The sequence below is a fragment of the Centruroides sculpturatus genome, unplaced genomic scaffold (assembly GCF_000671375.1).
Source record: "Centruroides sculpturatus isolate CEXI.00-Female unplaced genomic scaffold, Cexi_2.0 scaffold734, whole genome shotgun sequence".
NCBI lineage: Eukaryota > Metazoa > Arthropoda > Arachnida > Scorpiones > Buthidae > Centruroides > Centruroides sculpturatus.
In genome coordinates, this window is record NW_019384907.1 from 193,086 (window position 1) to 203,219 (window position 10,134).

Here is a 10,134-nt window from a genome sequence, read left to right on the forward strand (position 1 = left end):
TGAATATAATGTGATTTAAAATTTTAACTCACTAGTACGCTAAATCAATGAGAATCCTGAGTTTGTTTCTTTGCAACGAGACGGTTAATAGGTTAATCTGGGGGTAATAGGAGACAATGATACCCGAAGTGTGTTTCTTATGTCCAGTTTATTCCGTTGTTCTGTCTCCATTAAAAGTCGCACAAATCCGAGGAAATACCATAGTAAATAAAATGGAAATAATTTAATGTTCCTTGGGCGGCCCGGTACCATTTGATCCACGGACCGGTACCGGTCCGCGGCCCGGGGGTTGGGGACCACTGGTCTAGAGTTCTAACTCACGTGCTTTCCCATCTCATCATGTGAATTGCTACTCACGTTGATTCGAGCATGTGAGATCGCTACACGAAAGTGAAAATGGCTGATGGATACGCAATTCTTATCGCTATCGAAGAGTTAAAAAGAGCCGAAAGACGTTGTTTGAGAAGACACCGAATTTTTCGACCACAGTAGATGACATTTCTTTTCGCATCAAGTCAATACTAATAAAATAATTTTAATTCATAATTGATAAAATTATACAGCAAATTTTTCAAAAACAAAAAGAAGTATCTAATTAATCGAAAAAGAGTATTAAAATGATAGTAAAGTTATATGTATAAATTATTAAAAGCGTAGACACCATATTAAGATTATTTATTAATCGGAAGTGTTAAGTTCTGATTAATAAATAATCTTAATAAACAAAACAATTTAAGAAATAGATCGAGGAAGAAAACTATATGAAGAAAGGATTAAATTAAAATACATTTACATTACATAACGGATTTTTTAGCTCCAACACACGTAATTAATTTTTCAACTAATTCTCTCCACAAAGGGAATTGTCTTTTTCTTGTAAATTTATTGTCGAATTTTCCACTGTTCATTTTCTTATTTTCTATGTATGTTACTAATATTTCTTTTTGTTCTTCGCTTATTTTTTAAAATAAAACATTGAACGTTTTCATNTTTTGGCGATATTTATTGCTAAATGGTGTTGAAAACATGTTTATTCGTCTAAATAATTTCAAGCGACTTATTATTAGCAAATTAGAAGTGGAAAAAAAGATTAAAACACGCGATTTTGTAGCGATTGTTTACATACTTCCGTGTGGTGGCCTTCGGGGGCGTGGCATTTCGCGGGAATATTTCCAGCAATTGTTTTTATAGGTCGATCTAATAACAGACATATAAATTAACCAATTACAGTGTAAAAGAAGTTTACTATCGATGTTATCTGCCAATAATCTCCATTATTACCTCTACTTGCTGTATGATTTTAGATGGTGTATTTTTGGAAATATTGAGATATTTTTGACCCGGGGTTTGGTACAAAGAATTTAATTGTTGTGACAGTTAAAAAACACATACAGGAAGACATTGACAGCTTAGATAGCATCAGACTTGTTTACAGTTTGTAAAATACACTTTTGAAGTTGACAATTTTTTTTTTTTTTTTTTAATTTCTAAAAACGGGAGACTTTCTGTTTTTCGTTACAAATAAATAGAAACGATATATTTGAAGTAGTTTTCTTAACTAATACATCAAAAACACATGTCCACAAACATCCAAAATGAAAAAATCGCGAAAAAAACTACGAGTTTTAAAAAATTGACTTTTAGGCGCGAGGGGTGCAATAGTACCCCACACGCGCTAAATGCTGCGGAAGTAACGCGTCGCGCGTAACACCGGGGTAGCTACTAATATATATTCACTCTGTTTTTTTGTGTTTTTATTTTACAATTATTAACGTCGAAGACAATTTACTGAACTTCAAAACAAAGTTTGTTCATGTATTTATTGTTACAACATTTTGGTCCTTGAATCTATTTGAATTATTTTTCTACGAGCTTTCTTTGATAAAAATCAAATTTTTAAAAGTTTTCATAAGTATATTTTTAGAATTACATTACGATTAAATTGAGAAAATAAGGCAGCCTAAAACATGTGCAACATACAGAGGAAGAGTTCTTTTAGAGGTTAGTTTATTTTGATTACGAAGTAATAAAAACATCATTAACAGAATTATATTCAAATACAAACAGAAAATTCTACGAAATAAAATATTAGTGCTTTGTAATTTGTGTTTTGTCAAGTTTTTATTGATAACGAACTTTACGACAATGCTGAGCATTACGTTTGTTTTCATATAATTAGATTCAACTTTCGTTTTTCAATTAGTTTCTTACAAAAAGAATAGGGTAACATGTGATGCTTTTATATCACACCTGTTTTAGTAAATATTTCAAATTCTCAGCTGCCATGTATAAAAGTATGATAATCGTGCCAAATTTGATCATCCGAGCGTTTTGTAAATCTCACGTTTTGAAACTCTCTGAACCCAAAAAGAAAATATTTCAATATTTCTCTGTGTATGTTTGTTGGTGTCTATTTCGCTTAATATCTCTAGACAGGGTGAAGATAAAAAAAAACAAAATTTGATATGGTAGCTAGTGTGTAAGGGGCGTTGATGTTGTTAAATTTTGGTTGTAAAAGGTCAAGAAGATAAAGAGATACAGGATGATAACGTGTCATAACTCGCGAGGGATCAGACTTAATAAATATTTTACTTGTTCTTGACATTATCAGTGTTTTGTAAAACTGATCTCTACCTTTAAAACTAGGTCGTTTGCTATTTTATAATAACTAAAAATATATAAATTTTTTATAACAAACTCTCGTGACAGATGGCGATACATACAATATTAGATATTAACCGCTTCTTGTCCACTTTTTTAAAAAAAAATTTAATTAAGCATAAAAAATACTTAAAACTGAAAAAAAAAACGAAAAAGAAATGAGTTAATTTTGGTTAAAAGGCTTCATCATTTAGTTTCCTTTGTCTCGCCTTTCTGTGAAATTTAACACCGATGAGTCATTGTTTACACATCTGGATGACCTTGAGAACAGCTGGTGTCGTATTTCCCGGGACATTCTCATACACGTCTCGGGAGGAGAAGGGTTTAAAGTAGGGTGACTAGAAACTAAACCTATATTTTTAAATATTTTTTAAAAATTATAATTTTTATTGCGATTTCCGACCCCCCCTAATTAATTAAACATATATATAATGAAATCTATTAATTAAAAAAATTTAAAAACTATCGGAGGTCGTTTTTGACATCAGAAACTAACTTTAAATAACTTTATTGAAGGAAAATCAGTGCACTACAACTTTAGAACGATTAATTAATTTTGATAAAAAACTCCCATTAAAAAAACATTAAAAAGCAATAAAGCGTGAAGCGTACATCATTAAAAATTGATTAAAAATTTTTTCGCGCGGGCAAAAAAATTTGAAAAAATTTGGGGACCTAAAAAACATTCCAAAAATCAAAAAAAAAAAAAACTTTTTCGGGGGCCCAAACGCCCGGTTTTCTTTAACGCAATAAACCTTGCTCGAGACAGATTCGAGCGTGGGTAGAAAGGTGAGAAACAGGAAATTATTTATTTTTACAATTTTTACAAATATTATTGATAAGACTATGTCTTGTTTATAAAATCGTACTGCCCGATTTTCTTACCAGCATAGAGGTATGAAGGAGTACATGTCGAGAGTTGATATTTGGCACAGAGTATTTGGTGCCGAAATCATTTGCGCATAAAAAAACCCAGACTCATAGGTAGTCGGCGGACCGAGAATCCAGTCAAAATAAAATACAAAATGAGACCCTCTTGTACAAACAGGTAAAACAGCCACCTCACCCCACCGAAGTCATGTAAGGAAGAGTACCACCCACAGTCATTCTAAAAAGTGAACTCTGACCTTAGGACCGAACACGTAGTTTTTCTATGTTAAATAAAATTTGTAATCTAATTTTGTAAATTTGGGAGTGTTTCAAATATGACGTTAAAACGGTTTTAAGTCCTTACAAGTGGATTTTTTTAACATTATCTATTATATTAAAATCGTAAGACCGATAAAAACTTGACGTTATATTAGGGTTGTCGTTACATTCGATGACATTATAATCGGGTTAAACTGTATAGTGTTTGTGCAAAATAAAAAATAATTTCGGACGATACAATAGCCACGATTTATTTTTTCAAAAACGGGAACTTTTCGTTACTCATCGACAAAAATTCAACCCGGGCCGACACGCAACGAAGAAAAATTTTGAAACTACATAGGTTAATTTCATCGAAAATGCATCGTGAACGATCTCGTGGTCGTAGCCGGCGAAGTTTGAACGATCGCGCCCAAAAGCAGCAATATCAAAGAAGATAGGAAAATGACAAAGAGACCTGCCTTGAGCATCAAAGTGATTTCATCTCCGAGACATAGTCTTGTCCCAAATACGGTTTTGCCATTTTACTTGTTTTCACAATAATATCTAATAAAAACCAAAAAATTTACGCAAGTCTTCGCGAGATATTTTTAAGATATTGATCATATTAATTGTTACGCTTACTTTTTGCACGAGCAGAAGCAGAATTATTCACATATAATTATTTAATTCATATTACAAATACTTTTCTGTTAATACAAGGAGCCAGAAGGATGAAATAATATACAATAATATTAACTGACTAAACAAACAGTTATTTAAAAGTTCAAAAACTTTTTCAATTTACTATAAAAACATTAATTGTGAGACAAGATCAAATCAACGCATTAGAAAATTATGAATTTCAACAATCATAATTTATTCAAAAATTTAGTTAATGATATATTTGCAAATTACGTGAGAGACGATCGTATAACATTTAACATATCTACAATACAAACAGATATTTGTGTTTATGAAGAACATGTTTTAATAGAAATATGTAAATTTTATAAATATGTACTGTTCGAAATCAATAATAGAAATAATGCTTACCAATTATAAAAATTCTACACATGCATATCATATTTAATGTAACAGAGTATATGCTAACATTATCATTTAATCTATGTAGTTTACTATTTGCTTCTCTATAAAATTACAGAAAATTACTTTAACGCAATATGGATTGCGTTAATATTACTCTTTTTATATTGATTATAAGACACTGAAACTTTCCGTTTATAAATACTTCGTAAATTTGGAATTCTACATTTTCAATTATAAGACGTATAATTAATAGTGAAATTGCTGTCGCAGCGTATCCTCGCATTCGATACGTTTCTTAATTTTAAAAGTCCCGAAAAAACAGAATGCAACGTTTTTGCCATCTGAAAAAGATTCAAATTTTTGTAATTATAACTGAACTCATGCATTATTAAAATTAGTAGCATTTATGAATTATCTACAAAAACACAGAATTAGCAACCTTAAGAGGGATTTTCTTATCGACGACTAAGAATCCACCCATCGTAATACACAATGAAACCTTCCCGAATCTTTTCATGAAATCAAGAATCTGTAGAAAATATACGCAAAACAATGTAAAAACATTGAGATAAAATGTAAGGTAATATTCTATAAGAATAACAATTGATTTTAGTTCTATAAATAAAAATATAGACTAAGACTAGCTTCACACACGCCACTCGGATACGCCACTGAACGGCGCTATTAAGAGTTGCCCATTCAACAGTAGTCATAGAACATATATAATCTATATACGTTCAAAGGAGACACAAGAAAATTAATCATTATAAATTTCGAAAGTATTACTGATATAACATTAAGAAGTTAATTATCTCTGGCATTTACTTCATTTTAATAAACTAAAAAATAATACAAATAATACCTTTAGCTTCTGTTCCAGTTTCAATTCGCATACAGCAAATTGACAGATATCTTGAAATGCATTCTGCATCTGAAAAAACAGGAAAAAAACGAAAATTGATACTTAAAATTATCTTATTAATATATAATAATATAAAAAACAAAATAATATTTATAAGCAAAGTAATCTAAACCAAAGAATACAAATTAAATGAGTAAAACACGAATAAAGATTCACCGTGAATGCAAAACAGCACAATAAACATCCCATATATATACAGGTTAATGTACAGATGATGGACATTCCTAAAAACAAGAACTGCGCTAATTTTTGAATTTTTATAAATAAGTATCCGTAAAACCAGAAACTTGTGACCCATATGACACCGAAATAAAGTAAGCAGAGCAAAAAATTAAACTTTGTGTTCAACTGATTGACAAATGTACATAATTCTTCGTGATGCCACATAAATTCCTTCAATTTTTTTTCCACGAATTTGTTAGTTTTCTTAATTAGAAAAAGTTCATTCAGCAGATATTCGAATTCCTTCTGAGCAACAAACAATACAATCGCTGATAACAACAATGAACATGTAATTCCTCCTATAGACAATATTAAAAATAAATCAATCTGAATAGTACACAAAAGTGCTTCACCCTCAAAATATTGTCTTCTTTGCATAGAGGGGTAAAAGATAAATGCAGTAGCAAGTTAGAAGCCAACAACAATTATCATTGCAAAGAGAGTAACAAATAGAGAGAGTTTTCTCATTGTGAAATTATTTTCGTTGATCATTTTCTGTCGAAAATATTCGTTCTTTAATCCAGTTTCTATTAATTTGAATTTGTTGTTTCGGGAACAACTGAGGCAGATTGAATAAGCTAAAAATATAAGTCCAAAAACAGCATTCAATGTCGAATCTTCAGTACTGACGTCGTCAGACCATCCTTTACAAATTACATAATTACTGCCAATCGGTGTTGCATGCAACAAGAGCAAGCAAGAATTTACCCACAAAATGATTCTTATACATTTAGTATAAGTATTTTTCAGTTGAGATTTTTGTAAAATGGCAATGTCCTTTTTACAGTTACATAAGTAGAACGGCTCTAACCCGAAAACGAGAGATATCATGCAGCAAGGTGCTATAAAACAGCTCATGCAAATTGTATCTTGGAAATTCGAATTCATGTCTGCAACTTTCTAGCACAGTTACTCATGAAATAAATACTTTTACTGTATGGTAGTTTCTTATTTATGCACGTGTAACTTCTTACATCACTAGTGTTCTCTTTATGTATTCTCAGAAAACAATTAAATGTTACATCGAAATCGCATTCATTAGATGTTTACGTTGATAATGGATTTATCAACGTAACTCCATTAGTACATTTCTCTAATGGACGTTATCCATTAAGATTCTACATATTAGCCCAGGATTACTTTAACTCAGTTATTTATTTTCATTATTGGAAATTAAAGTGATACAAACATTGTTTGAGTCTTTTTTTTCGAATAATTTTTAATGAAATAATTCACAAGGACGTAAAATCAAAATAGAAATCTTGTCATACTTTAGTTCTCATTATCTGTACTGATTGTAGAACTAATGGCACAAAACTCGTTTAATTTTTAACGCATTTAGATACTGTCATTCAAGCAAATATTCTCTGACTTGTTTAGGTAGATTATCGATTTATTTCTTAATTATTACGCTTTTGCAACATAATAGACATTATATTGCATAATGTCTATTAAATGGTTATAATCATCAGTGTTTTATGAAGGAGTGGCATTACAAACTACATTAATGGACGTATTTTTGAAAGTAAAATATTCGAATATTTACTTTCAGAAAGAAGATAATAACTACTAATAAATATTTATGAATATATATATATATATGCATTGATATTTTGCGAAATTTATGTTAAAATATTTCCATTTTCTGCAATTACTGGCATAAGTTAATTAAAATTGTAAATGTATATAATAGCGATACTTTTCTTACGTCTCGTATAATAGCATAAATTCGTATGTGTTGCATAATTAAGTTGTAAAATGATTAACCTATACTTGTCAAGTTTATTCACGAGATTTATTTAATACTAGCTGCAAGGACCCGCTTCGCTGGGTTTTTAAAAAGTAACGATAGTGAAGATTAAGATAATTACATTCAAGCTAATCTTACCCGTTTTCACAGAATGCAAGAATTAGGTCCCCCGTTTCTGATTAGAGATCTGGTCCCGATTCTATTTCTGAACGTCTCCTGTTCACGTCTAGTCAAACGAACTATTTTGAACGTTTCTGGAACGTTTACGATCGTTCTATAATCAAAACAAAATTCGAACAAATTCGAAATTGAACATTACATTCGAACAAATTCGAACAAAACATTCGAAATAGAAAGCCACTTTCAACCACTTTCAAGCCCATATCTCCCGCACCCTTATAGCTATCGAGACGCAATTCCCCTGCTGCACGAATGGAGACTTGGGGCTACTACCACATACAAACACCATTCACGTGCGATGTGTAGTTTTGGCAGAAAAGTGAAATATAGGGACATACATGTCCATTTTTATATATAGATATAGACAGTGGTGATATTCAGCGGGTTCGCACAGGTTCGGCCGAACCCGTTGTTAACATTTTCAAAGTTTTCCGAACCTTGTTAAACACATATAACATTTCTTGATGGTTTTGATTCTTTTAAAAATATATATTAAAATATACGTATTATACTCTGTAACACTACTAAACTAGAGCCTTCCGATGCACCATTTGAGCGAAAAAAATTAAGGAAAAATTTTCTGTTAGCGAACCCTTTGTTAAATATTTCGAATATCACCATTGGATATAGATATAGATATTTTGTTTTGTTCTTTTATATTGCAGTCGTGACTGATGCCATTAAAGGCCTTTAAAAAGACTTTTTAATTAACAGAAGAGTTTTAAAAATACTGTATTTAAACAATAATTTTTCAATGTTTTTTTTAAAATAACGGTTGAAAAATTATACGTTGTTAAATAATAACTTATCACTCATTCGTAGTGATTCAGAAGGTATAGAGCGAAATGTTAATTATTTTAACACATATTTTCTATTCTGAACTTTGCTGTTTTCAAGGTATTTGGCAGGATTTTCTCTGCTTATTTCACATAAACCGAAATTATTCAATTTATTTAGTTTTTACTTTGTTTAAACTGGGAATAAATTGCCTTATTTTATATGACGAAAAATATCACAAGTAGCTAACACAGAGAGTCGTATGAATTTTTACTGCCGCCAGTCCGTCTGTCCGTCTTTCTTTTAACTCGTAAACGAAATTAGATACACGAAAGACGAGAGCGGATATCTTATTTTATAAAGCTTCAGTTCTCGATCAAATTTCCATCAAATTAATTTATTTTAGTGCTCAAATCTCCTAAAATTGCAATCCTATTTTGGCTTATAATACAGAAATATTAATGAGACTAGCCGGGGGTACAATCCGAAGAATGGGTACCACTTAATCGACTCAGAATCGCGAGATTCGGTCTCTAAACTTTTTCTAGGAGAGCGTAAATTTCGGCAGAACTAGGTGATCGCGAAATCACCTTTTCCTCGTCAGGATTCCCGACACCAGTTAATCAATTTTAGATACGCGGATTAACGCGCGTTTTTCTTCGTAGAGGAAATAGGTTTGATTCAGATAAGAGGAGACATTTCTTTAACAATAATAAAACAAACATTTAATGAGACAAAATAAACAAAATTTACACAAAAATAGAATAATTAAAACGAACGTTTCGAGAGAGAGAGCTCACAATTTCTACTATAATCATACTATCTCGGAAAACCTTTTATCTTCTTCGGTCTTTTAATGAGGGACTTCAGTTCTTTCTAGGTAGGTCTTGCCTGGCACATATTTATATATTTTCTTCCCTATTCTTCCTAACTTGAACTCATTTTTAAAATCTGCGGGATACGACTATGGGCGTTGGCCTTCAGCAGATAATATGGAATACGTCTTCCTTCTGTGGAATTTCGTGGCGTACTCCTCGAATCATGCAAAACTTTTGCTATTTGTCATGAGTTTTCTCCAATCAGCTTTTCTGATTCTCTCACGTGAACAGAGGGAAAGAGGATTTATCGAGTGGTTAACAATTCCCAGGGTGCTGAGATTTTTAGCAGATAAAGGGAAAACAAAAGGATGTTTCAACTTCCGTTGCAGGAAGTGACTTTTTATCAGTTTTCCCTCGTTTGGAAAAACATAAATTTCTCACCAAAATGAAAGAATATTTTTCGATAAAATTTTAACTTTATAATTAAATTACTAATTAGTCACAGGGGCTATTCAGATCTCACACTTTTATTACACGTTTATATAATATCAAGTAAATTTTTATGGTAACGAAAAATAATTTATAAATTAGAATAGAGTAATGTTAATAAAACTGCTAATGAATCT

At 31.0% G+C, this 10,134-nt stretch overlaps 1 long non-coding RNA gene across 1 annotated transcript; it reads right to left on the minus strand.

The window, feature by feature from the left end:
* Nucleotides 1-4,897: 4,897 nt before the first annotated feature.
* LOC111631577 lies at nt 4,898-7,926 on the minus strand. Its single transcript, XR_002757726.1, has 4 exons — nt 7,872-7,926; nt 5,702-5,770; nt 5,279-5,368; nt 4,898-5,180 (listed from the first exon to the last, which is right to left on the minus strand). It is a non-coding gene; the product is annotated as an uncharacterized LOC111631577 (long non-coding RNA).
* Nucleotides 7,927-10,134: the final 2,208 nt, after the last annotated feature.